The sequence below is a fragment of the Leptodactylus fuscus genome, chromosome 4 (assembly GCF_031893055.1).
Source record: "Leptodactylus fuscus isolate aLepFus1 chromosome 4, aLepFus1.hap2, whole genome shotgun sequence".
Classification (NCBI taxonomy): Eukaryota; Metazoa; Chordata; class Amphibia; order Anura; family Leptodactylidae; genus Leptodactylus; species Leptodactylus fuscus.
The window spans coordinates 165,088,925-165,102,407 of NC_134268.1; positions in this window are offsets into that span (position 1 = coordinate 165,088,925).

Genomic DNA, 13,483 nt, shown 5'->3' on the forward strand with positions numbered 1-13,483 from the left:
TCTTTGAATTCCCAGTGAGACAATGGCACTATATACCAGTAGCAAAAATTGTGGGTGCACGTAACCCCAATATATTCTTTGAATTCCCAGTCAGACAATGGCACTATATAGCAGTAGCAAAAATTGTGGGTGCACATAACCCCAATATATTCTTTGAATTCCCAGTGAGACAATGGCACTATATACCAGTAGCAAAAATTGTGGGTGCACGTAACCCCAATATATTCTTTGAATTACCAGTCAGAAACTGGCACTATATGGCAGTAGCAAGAAATGAGGGTATTTGTAACCCCAATATATTCTTTGAATTCCCAGTCAGACAATGGCACTATATACCAGTAGCAAAAATTGTGGGTGCACATAACCCCAATATATTCTTTGAATTCCCAGTGAGACAATGGCACTGTATAGCAGTAGCAAAAATTGTGGGTGCACGTAACCCCCATATATTCTTTGAATTCCCAGTCAGACAATGGCACTATATACCAGTAGCAAAAATTGTGGGTGCACGTAACCCCAATATATTCTTTGAATTACCAGTCAGAAACTGACACTATATAGCAGTAGCAAAAATTGTGGGTGCACATAACCCCAATATATTCTTTGAATTCCCAGTGAGACAATGGCACTATATACCAGTAGCAAAAATTGTGGGTGCACGTAACCCCAATATATTCTTTGAATTCCCAGTCAGAGAATGGCACTATATAGCAGTAGCAAAAATTGTGGGTGCACATAACCCCAATATATTCTTTGAATTCCCAGTGAGACAATGGCACTATATACCAGTAGCAAAAATTGTGGGTGCATGTAACCCCAATATATTCTTTGAATTACCAGTCAGAAACTGGCACTATATGGCAGTAGCAAGAAATGAGGGTATTTGTAACCCCAATATATTCTTTGAATTCCCAGTCAGACAATGGCACTATATACCAGTAGCAAAAATTGTGGGTGCACATAACCCCAATATATTCTTTGAATTCCCAGTGAGACAATGGCACTGTATAGCAGTAGCAAAAATTGTGGGTGCACGTAACCCCCATATATTCTTTGAATTCCCAGTCAGACAATGGCACTATATACCAGTAGCAAAAATTGTGGGTGCACGTAACACCAATATATTCTTTGAATTCCCAGTGAGACAATGGCACTGTATAGCAGTAGCAAAAATTGTGGGTGCACGTAACCCCCATATATTCTTTGAATTCCCAGTCAGACAATGGCACTATATACCAGTAGCAAAAATTGTGGGTGCACATAACCCCAATATATTCTTTGAATTCCCAGTGAGACAATGGCACTGTATAGCAGTAGCAAAAATTGTGGGTGCACGTAACCCCCATATATTCTTTGAATTCCCAGTCAGACAATGGCACTATATACCAGTAGCAAAAATTGTGGGTGCACGTAACCCCAATATATTCTTTGAATTACCAGTCAGACAATGGCACTATATACCAGTAGCAAAAATTGTGGGTGCACATAACCCCAATATATTCTTTGAATTCCCAGTGAGACAATGGCACTGTATAGCAGTAGCAAAAATTGTGGGTGCACGTAACCCCCATATATTCTTTGAATTCCCAGTCAGACAATGGCACTATATACCAGTAGCAAAAATTGTGGGTGCATGTAACCCCAATATATTCTTTGAATTACCAGTTAGAAACTGGCACTATATAGCAGTAACAAAAATTGTGGGTGCACATAACCCCAATATATTCTTTGAATTCCCAGTGAGACAATGGCACTATATACCAGTAGCAAAAATTGTGGGTGCACGTAACCCCAATATATTCTTTGAATTACCAGTCAGAAACTGGCACTATATGGCAGTAGCAAGAAATGAGGGTATTTGTAACCCCAATATATTCTTTGAATTCCCAGTCAGACAATGGCACTATATACCAGTAGAAAAAATTGTGGGTGCACATAACCCCAATATATTCTTTGAATTCCCAGTGAGACAATGGCACTGTATAGCAGTAGCAAAAATTGTGGGTGCACGTAACCCCCATATATTCTTTGAATTCCCAGTCAGACAATGGCACTATATACCAGTAGCAAAAATTGTGGGTGCACGTAACCCCCATATATTCTTTGAATTCCCAGTCAGACAATGGCACTATAAACCAGTAGCAAAAATTGTGGGTGCACATAACCCCAATATATTCTTTGAATTCCCAGTGAGACAATGGCACTGTATAGCAGTAGCAAAAATTGTGGGTGCACGTAACCCCCATATATTCTTTGAATTCCCAGTCAGACAATGGCACTATATACCAGTAGCAAAAATTGTGGGTGCACGTAACCCCAATATATTCTTTGAATTACCAGTCAGAAACTGACACTATATAGCAGTAGCAAAAATTGTGGGTGCACATAACCCCAATATATTCTTTGAATTCCCAGTGAGACAATGGCACTATATACCAGTAGCAAAAATTGTGGGTGCACGTAACCCCAATATATTCTTTGAATTCCCAGTCAGACAATGGCACTATATAGCAGTAGCAAAAATTGTGGGTGCACATAACCCCAATATATTCTTTGAATTCCCAGTGAGACAATGGCACTATATACCAGTAGCAAAAATTGTGGGTGCACGTAACCCCAATATATTCTTTGAATTACCAGTCAGAAACTGGCACTATATGGCAGTAGCAAGAAATGAGGGTATTTGTAACCCCAATATATTCTTTGAATTCCCAGTCAGACAATGGCACTATATACCAGTAGCAAAAATTGTGGGTGCACATAACCTCAATATATTCTTTGAATTCCCAGTGAGACAATGGCACTGTATAGCAGTAGCAAAAATTGTGGGTGCACGTAACCCCCATATATTCTTTGAATTCCCAGTCAGACAATGGCACTATATACCAGTAGCAAAAATTGTGGGTGCACGTAACCCCAATATATTCTTTGAATTACCAGTCAGAAACTGACACTATATAGCAGTAGCAAAAATTGTGGGTGCACATAACCCCAATATATTCTTTGAATTCCCAGTGAGACAATGGCACTATATACCAGTAGCAAAAATTGTGGGTGCACGTAACCCCAATATATTCTTTGAATTCCCAGTCAGAGAATGGCACTATATAGCAGTAGCAAAAATTGTGGGTGCACATAACCCCAATATATTCTTTGAATTCCCAGTGAGACAATGGCACTATATATCAGTAGCAAAAATTGTGGGTGCACGTAACCCCAATATATTCTTTGAATTACCAGTCAGAAACTGGCACTATATGGCAGTAGCAAGAAATGAGGGTATTTGTAACCCCAATATATTCTTTGAATTCCCAGTCAGACAATGGCACTATATACCAGTAGCAAAAATTGTGGGTGCACATAACCCCAATATATTCTTTGAATTCCCAGTGAGACAATGGCACTGTATAGCAGTAGCAAAAATTGTGGGTGCACGTAACCCCCATATATTCTTTGAATTCCCAGTCAGACAATGGCACTATATACCAGTAGCAAAAATTGTGGGTGCACGTAACACCAATATATTCTTTGAATTCCCAGTGAGACAATGGCACTGTATAGCAGTAGCAAAAATTGTGGGTGCACGTAACCCCCATATATTCTTTGAATTCCCAGTCAGACAATGGCACTATATACCAGTAGCAAAAATTGTGGGTGCACATAACCCCAATATATTCTTTGAATTCCCAGTGAGACAATGGCACTGTATAGCAGTAGCAAAAATTGTGGGTGCACGTAACCCCCATATATTCTTTGAATTCCCAGTCAGACAATGGCACTATATACCAGTAGCAAAAATTGTGGGTGCACGTAACCCCAATATATTCTTTGAATTACCAGTCAGAAACTGGCACTATATAGCAGTAGCAAAAATTGTGGGTGCACATAACCCCAATATATTCTTTGAATTCCCAGTGAGACAATGGCACTATATACCAGTAGCAAAAATTGTGGGTGCACGTAACCCCAATATATTCTTTGAATTCCCAGTCAGACAATGGCACTATATAGCAGTAGCAAAAATTGTGGGTGCACCTAACCCCAATATATTCTTTGAATTCCCAGTGAGACAATGGCACTATATATCAGTAGCAAAAATTGTGGGTGCACGTAACCCCAATATATTCTTTGAATTACCAGTCAGAAACTGGCACTATATGGCAGTAGCAAGAAATGAGGGTATTTGTAACCCCAATATATTCTTTGAATTCCCAGTCAGACAATGGCACTATATACCAGTAGCAAAAATTGTGGGTGCACATAACCCCAATATATTCTTTGAATTCCCAGTGAGACAATGGCACTGTATAGCAGTAGCAAAAATTGTGGGTGCACGTAACCCCCATATATTCTTTGAATTCCCAGTCAGACAATGGCACTATATTCCAGTAGCAAACATTGGGGGTGCACGTAACCCCAATATATTCTTTGAATTCCCAGTGAGACAATGGCACTGTATAGCAGTAGCAATAATTGTGGGTGCACGTAACCCCCATATATTCTTTGAATTCCCAGTCAGACAATGGCACTATATACCAGTAGCAAAAATTGTGGGTGCACATAACCCCAATATATTCTTTGAATTCCCAGTGAGACAATGGCACTGTATAGCAGTAGCAAAAATTGTGGGTGCACGTAACCCCCATATATTCTTTGAATTCCCAGTCAGACAATGGCACTATATTCCAGTAGCAAAAATTGTGGGTGCACGTAACCCCAATATATTCTTTGAATTCCCAGTGAGACAATGGCACTGTATAGCAGTAGCAATAATTGTGGGTGCACGTAACCCCCATATATTCTTTGAATTCCCAGTCAGACAATGGCACTATATACCAGTAGCAAAAATTGTGGGTGCACGTAACCCCAATATATTCTTTGAATTACCAGTCAGAAACTGGCACTATATAGCAGTAGCAAAAATTGTGGGTGCACATAACCCCAATATATTCTTTGAATTCCCAGTGAGACAATGGCACTATATACCAGTAGCAAAAATTGTGGGTGCACGTAACCCCAATATATTCTTTGAATTCCCAGTCAGACAATGGCACTATATAGCAGTAGCAAAAATTGTGGGTGCACATAACCCCAATATATTCTTTGAATTCCCAGTGAGACAATGGCACTATATACCAGTAGCAAAAATTGTGGGTGCACGTAACCCCAATATATTCTTTGAATTACCAGTCAGAAACTGGCACTATATGGCAGTAGCAAGAAATGAGGGTATTTGTATCCCCAATATATTCTTTGAATTCCCAGTCAGACAATGGCACTATATACCAGTAGCAAAAATTGTGGGTGCACATAACCCCAATATATTCTTTGAATTCCCAGTGAGACAATGGCACTGTATAGCAGTAGCAAAAATTGTGGGTGCACGTAACCCCCATATATTCTTTGAATTCCCAGTCAGACAATGGCACTATATACCAGTAGTAAAAATTGTGGGTGCACGTAACCCCAATATATTCTTTGAATTCCCAGTGAGACAATGGCACTGTATAGCAGTAGCAAAAATTGTGGGTGCACATAACCCCCATATATTCTTTGAATTCCCAGTCAGACAATGACACTATATACCAGTAGCAAAAATTGTGGGTGCACATAACCCCAATATATTCTTTGAATTCCCAGTGAGACAATGGCACTGTATAGCAGTAGCAAAAATTGTGGGTGCACGTAACCCCCATATATTCTTTGAATTCCCAGTCAGACAATGGCACTATATAACAGTAGCAAAAATTGTGGGTGCACGTAACCCCAATATATTCTTTGAATTACCAGTCAGAAACTGGCACTATATAGCAGTAGCAAAAATTGTGGGTGCACATAACCCCAATATATTCTTTGAATTCCCAGTGAGACAATGGCACTATATACCAGTAGCAAAAATTGTGGGTGCACGTAACCCCAATATATTCTTTGAATTCCCAGTCAGACAATGGCACTATATAGCAGTAGCAAAAATTGTGGGTGCACATAACCCCAATATATTCTTTGAATTCCCAGTGAGACAATGGCACTATATACCAGTAGCAAAAATTGTGGGTGCACGTAACCCCAATATATTCTTTGAATTACCAGTCAGAAACTGGCACTATATGGCAGTAGCAAGAAATGAGGGTATTTGTAACCCCAATATATTCTTTGAATTCCCAGTCAGACAATGGCACTATATACCAGTAGCAAAAATTGTGGGTGCACGTAACCCCAATATATTCTTTGAATTCCCAGTGAGACAATGGCACTGTACAGCAGTAGCAAAAATTGTGGGTGCACGTAACCCCCATATATTCTTTGAATTCCCAGTCAGACAATGGCACTATATACCAGTAGCAAAAATTGTGGGTGCACGTAACCCCAATATATTCTTTGAATTACCAGTCAGAAACTGGCACTATATACCAGTAGCAAAAATTGTGGGTGCACATAACCCCAATATATTCTTTGAATTCCCAGTGAGACAATGGCACTGTATAGCAGTAGCAAAAATTGTGGGTGCACGTAACCTCCATATATTCTTTGAATTCCCAGTCAGACAATGGCACTATATACCAGTAGCAAAAATTGTGGGTGCACGTAACCCCAATATATTCTTTGAATTCCCAGTCAGACAATGGCACTATATACCAGTAGCAAAAATTGTCGGTGTATATAGCCCCAATTCTATTGCTAGGGGACTTGCAGGGTATTTCTGAGGTGAAGGTGGGGGGGCACACCGTTGGAACGGGGATTTGGGGTGTATACATGGGGTATACGGGAATACACTGTCAGTGTGTTCCATTCAGGATCCTGGGAAAGCTGGGTTGCGGCGATTGAGCCCGTCAGTGCCACGTTACACTGACAAGCTTCTCCCTGGAATTGAAGTTATATGTAAGCCCAATATATTCTTTGAATTCCCAGTGAGACAATGGCACTATATGGCAGTAGCAAAAATAGTGGGTGTATATAGCCCCAATTCTATTGCTAGGGGACTTGCAGGGTATTTCTGGGGTGAAGGTGGGGGGGCACACCGTTGGAACGGGTATCGGGGGTATATATCGGGTATACGGGAATACACTGTCAGTGTATTCCATTCAGGATCCGCGGAAAGCTGGGTTGCGGCGATTGAGCCCGTCAGTGCCACGTTACACTGACAAGCTTCTCCCTGGAATTTAGCTCTTACAAGAGCTGTTGGTTGTCTTCTCCTTCCTATCCTAGCCTGTCCCTGCCTACCCAGAATCTAAGCCCTAGCTAGCTGGACGGAAACCTCCGTCCCCGGTGAATTGCAAGCTCAGAATGACGCGAAGCTGGGCGTCGCTGTTCTTTTAAATTAGAGGTCACATGTTTTCGGCAGCCAATGGGTTTTGCCTACTTTTTTCAACGTCACCGGTGTCGTAGTTCCTGTCCCACCTACCCTGCGCTGTTATTGGAGCAAAAAAAGGCGCCAGGGAAGGTGGGAGGGGAATCGAGTAATGGCGCACTTTACCACGCGGTGTTCGATTCGATTCGAACATGCCGAACAGCCTAATATCCGATCGAACATGAGTTCGATAGAACACTGTTCGCTCATCTCTAATCATTACTGCTCCTGGCACTTCAGGGGATGACACCTCACACAGCTTCAGACTATTCTCTGTAACAGCAATGTGCAGCACAATCTGCCAATAAACTAGATCACCATTTAAAGCACTTAAAATAATCAGTTAACATCCTAACTCGACCATGGAAGGAATGGCCATGGCCTTATGAAATGTCCTTTATTTTACATTATGCAGAGCATCAGATTTCTGCATTAGTTATCTGGGAAATGAAAAGCACCAGGATATGCGACACAAACAAGTCAAGGTGCTCAGAGCAATGCTCTGCTATAAAACCTTGGGCCCTGGCATTCACGTAAGTGCTGCTTAGACACAAAGAACTCCCTTTCATATATAGTAATGGTACAACCCAGAGGAAAAGGCAGAATAAATCGCACCAGTGGCGTAACAAGTGACTTGTGGCCCCTCCGCTATGGTGCTCTTCAGACCGCAGAGTATAATAATCGTAGGCCCAGGGAAGGTGAAAAAAAATAACAAATACTAATAGTCACTTTGCCTCACCTTTCCTGGGCATCCTGGCTCTGGCTGTCTTCAGCATCTTTGGCTACCTTCCCGACGTCTCTGCTGAGCCCTGTGATTGGTTCTCAGCAGTCACGTGGGAGCGCACTGACACCGCTGTGCCCCATGTGACCGCTGGGACCTGATCACAGGGCTCAGTCACATGACATAAGACATCGGAGAGGTGGGGCCACACGGTGGCTCAGTGGTTAGCACTGCAGCCTTGCAGCACTGTGTCCTGGTGTTCAAATCCCATCAAGGGCAAAAAACCCATCTGCAAGGAGTTTGTATGTTCTCCCCGTGTTTGCATGGATTTCCATCCCATATTCCAAAAAAGACATACCGATAGGGAAAAATGTACATTGTGAGCTCTATGTGGGGCTCGCAATCTACATATAAAAAAAAAAAAAAAAAAAAAGACATCGGAGAGGTGAGTACAGTGGCATAACTACCACCCGTGCAGCAGAGGCAGCTGCCACAGGGCCTGGGACATTAGGAGCCCGGTGACAGCGGCGTTTTTTTTTCTTAATAGGCCGTTAACTCCAGCCGGTAACGGGCCCTATTTACTTACTGATCCTGGCAGGGCTGGGATCGGTACAGTGTTGGTCAAAAGTATTGGCACCCCTGCAATTCTGTCAGATAATACTCGTTTTCTTCCAGAAAATGATTGCAAGCATAAACTCTTTGGTATTAATATCTTCATTTATTTTGCTTGCAATGAAAAAACACAAAAGAGAATGAAAAAAAAGTCAAATCATTGATCATTTTACACAAAACTCCCAAAATGGGCTGGACAAAAGTATTGGCACCCTCAGCCTAATACTTGGTAGCACAACCTTGAGACAAAATAACTGCGAACAACTGCTTCCGGTAACCATCAATGAATTTCTTACAAGGCTCTGCTGGAATTTTGGACCATTCTTCTTTGGCAAACTGCTCCAGGTCCCTGAGATGTGAAGGTGCCTTCTCCAAACTGCCATTTTGAGATCTCTCCACAGGTGTTCTATGGGATTCAGGTCTGGACTCATTGCTGGCCACTTTAGAAGTCTCCAGTGCTTTCTCTCAAACCATTTTCTAGTGCTTTTTGAAGTGTTTTTTGGGTCATTGTCCTGCTGGAAGACCCATGACCTCTGAGGGAGACCCAGCTTTCTCACACTGGGCCCTACATTATGCTGCAAAATGTGTTGGTAGTCTTCAGACTTCATAATGCCATGTACACGGTCAAGCAGTCCAGTGCCAGAGGCAGCAAAGCAACCCCAAAACATCAGGGAACCTCCGCCATGTTTGACTGTAGGGACCGTGTTCTTTTCTTTGAAGGCCTCTTTTTTTCCCCCCTGTAAACTCTATATTGATGCCTTTTCCCAAAAAGCTCTACTTTTTTCTCATCTGACCAGAGAACATTCTTCCAAAATGTTTTTGGCTTTCTCAGGTAAGTTTTGGCAAACTCCAGCCTGGCTTTTTTATGTCTCTGGGTAATAAGTGGGGTCTTCCCGGGTATCCTACCATACAGTCCCTTTTCAGTCAGACGTTTACGGATAGTACGGGTTGACACTGTTGTACCCTCGGACTGCAGGGCAGCTTGAACTTGTTTGGATGTTAGTCGAGGTTCTTTATCCACCATCTGTACAATCTTGCGTTGAAATCTCTTGTCAATTTTTCTTTTCCGTCCACATCTAGGGAGGTTAGCCACAGTGCCATGGGCTTTAAACTTCTTGATGACACTGCGGACGGTAGACACAGGAACATTCAGATCTTTGGAGATGGACTTGTAGCCTTGAGATTGCTCATGCTTCCTCACAATTTTGCTTCTCCAGTCCAGTTCAGACAGTTCGCCACGGGGCCCCGCCCTTCCTAGTTACGCCACTGGGTGAGTATATATAATTATTATTTAAGTCACCTCCCCTGGCTAGTATCTATTGAAAAGGGGCCTGGTGACATGCTGGGGCTCCTTTGCATTTACAATATGTATAGTGGTTGGGGATTCAGGCTTTCCCCGACTACTGTCATAGTGCTACCGGGCCCTAGCTATCTCCAGCTGGGCCCAGTCGCACTCCCTGCAACCACGATTGTTACGCCTCTGATTCTCACTAACATTACTAAGGGCTCGTTCACATCTGCGCCCGTTCTCCGTTCATGCAGGTTTCTGTTTCCTGCACAAAACAGAGCAGGAGATGGAAATCTGCAGGACTCTTTCAAACCCATTCATTAAGGGTACGTTCACACAGTGGTATATAAAGCAAAATTCTTCATTTTCTGCCATGTATTTGTCTGTGGTCAGATGAATGTGCCTATTCAACAGGGATTTTTCTTCTTCCATATTTTATTAGTATCCTGCTGCGATCTCTGCCTCCTATTGAAAACAATGGAAAGCAGATTCTGGATCGGAATCCACCTCCAAATCCACGGCACATTCCTATGTGTAAACGTACCCTAAGGCATCTACTGGAGATGTATTGTGCCAGGCATAACAGGACACATTCTTGTGTAATCCATGCCTTGTGTGTGAGCTGGTTTGGTCACACAAGGAAGACCTGCACAATTGTAGGAATGTGGTTTTCATATAATAGGGATCAAAGAGCATACTAAGGACTGAAATTTTCTCTGAAACTTAGATATGATAAAAATATCTCCAATGTGTTATCTAAAAGTACAACTTCTGCTAGCAGGTAATATGTATAAGACTACAATAAACTAGAGAGGAGCCAGAGAATGCAACACAGATTTGAATATTTTGAGCTCCAAAAGAAACTGGTGGTATTTATCGATCGCTCCAGTTTTTAGGCATAGATGGATGATATTGTGGTGCAAGGCCCTTTATTGCATCAAATGTGTGGCAAAGAGCAATATGGACCCATGGGCATTGTATGTGTTGCGACATGGTGCATTTGTAGGACACTAGAGATGAGCGAGTACTGTTCGGATCAGCCGATCCGAACAGCATGCTCCATAGAAATGAATGGATGCAGCTGGTACTTCCGCTTTGATGGCGGCCGGCCGCTTAACCCCCCGCGTGCCGGCTACGTCCATTCATTTCTATGCGAGCGTGCTGTTCGGATCGGCTGATCCGAACAGTACTGACTCATCTCTATAGAACACCTATTCTTATTAAGAAGCAATGCTTTTAGGTAAGGCTATCTACAATGACTCAATGTCATTCACTTCAATTTATTACAAAGTGGAAATTTATTATGAGGGGATTTTTTTTAATGTCGGTTTTTCCAGAGTATGCACTTCTGTGTTTTGCATCAAACTTTGCGTGATAAGTCTAACACGTCTGCCCTGAGTTGTTACTCCATTTTTTTTAAAGTCAAATATGGTGTACAGTCAAAAAATCTTCTGTACTAGTGTCGAACTGGGATGTCTAGTGCCTACCAGCAGAATTTATTCTAAGGGATCAACATACTGCTACTGACATACAAGCCAAAAAAACAGTCCCATCATTTTCCTGGCCCCATCAGATTTATCATAATGTATGCCAGTTTTCTGCTCACCCATCATACGATGTGCACCGCTTCAATATCTAAACCCGCCGTTTCACATTGTAAGGCAAGCAAGCAGCATAGCTCCTGGAATTGTTAACATTACTGGTAGCTGTACTGCCTTAAACAAGTGGATCTGCATGTGTCCCTGCTGTTAGATCCCACCAGATGTAATAATAATGGCCTATCCTGAGATGCATAAACCCTTTTGTTTAGGAAAACAAGTTACATTAACTTGCGGTGGCCTAAGGCCTCCTCCGCTTCCCCTTCTCCCATCAGGGTGTCATGTGTGCTGAACATCATGTTGCAACTGAATGTGCGGCAGGATCCACTCAAATCTGAAGAGGAGGTGGAGGCAGCCATGGGCAGGAATGGGGAATCAGTAAGTTAATAACAGCCGTTACAGGCTGGGCTAATCCAGCCGTAACAATTTATTAAGAAGTCAACGAATGGCCCGTAATGCCCCCTAAAGGTGTGGAGCCCAGGTGGGTCAGTCTGAACCTGTTCCGAAAATAAGGCATGGGGGAGGTTTCTGTTTAATTGCCTAATATAAGGCACCCCCCGAAAATAAGGCATCCCCCAAAAACCATTGCAGCCTGCTGAACACTGTGCGCGATGTTCTGTGTGCTCAGGAAAGCCGGTTGCTGCTTCTGCTGTGATACCGTAGGTTGTATCCACTGTCCCTGCTGTAGGATGAGCTGAGAGATGCCCGCTGTGCATATGCTGCGGGGAGTTGGCTCTCCCAGCTCATCCCACAGCAGCCAGAACAGTGGTATCGCAGCAGCCAGCTTTCCTGTGCACATGGAACACAGTGCACAGCATTCAGCTGGCTGCAATGCCCACAAAGTGACGCTCCGTGGCAACTGCCGGCAGCCTCGCCCACCACTTCCGCCGCCGCGATCAACAGCAGCACCAGCCCTGCTATGAAGATGGGGAAGGTAAGTAGCTTACCTCTCCCCTTTCCCTCCTGCATGTCTTATGGAGCGGGTTGTCCCCCGCTCCATAAGATACCCCCCCCCCCCATGATACCCGGTCTTATTTTCGGGGAAACACAGTAGAGAGGGTATTCATACTCACCTTGCTTTCTTCCCTTCCATTTTGTCTAAAGTGTAGTGAGTGTTGTAAATATGCAGAAAGTTGCTAAATATGTTAGAATTGCAAAACCCCATTTTACACCAGATACTTGGAATGAAAAGTTTGATCATTTCCCCTATTACCGTTATAACATTGCAGGAGAAACCAAGGGAATACAAACTTTGTTTTTTTTTCTTGATTTGTCCTGAATAACTTCTCAATTATGTCTTGAACGTGAAAACTGTTTCTCAGCTTCCAAGGGTGATAATACAGAGATGCAGCCGGCAGTAAAGGGATTAAAGCCTTTTTTCAATGAAAAGTGTTTATAAAGGTTAGTGACTGGAATGTGGACTTCTTAGTTATACACTTACTCTTTCCTCTAAGAAAGCTTTCTGGATGGTAAGTGGTGCACGATTACACAATAGACAGCTTGTTCAAACAGTAGAGGAATACATAGAAGCTATACACTAAAGGTACATCACACAGAACTGAAGAAAATGTTAGCTTCTGGTATTCACATCACCACTTCACAGGTCAGTCAGCTAGCAAATCCTCTAAAAAAATATTACATTGTTTTTTGATCCTTTGCTTTTTGATGAATTATTCATTTATGCTATGGACATCTCTATTATAGTACTATAATGTATTATTCCGTTTCTATTTTAGAAAGCCTACTGTGGCAAGTTTACCACTTTATGAAATGCAGAGAATTTAGATAGCAAGTAAAAAAATATCTTGAACCATTAAAATAGAAAATCTACTGAATACATAGAACAATGGAGGCTTTATGTAATAGATCGCACCAAAAATGTGATGGCATATAATACTTGGATATGACAGACCCTG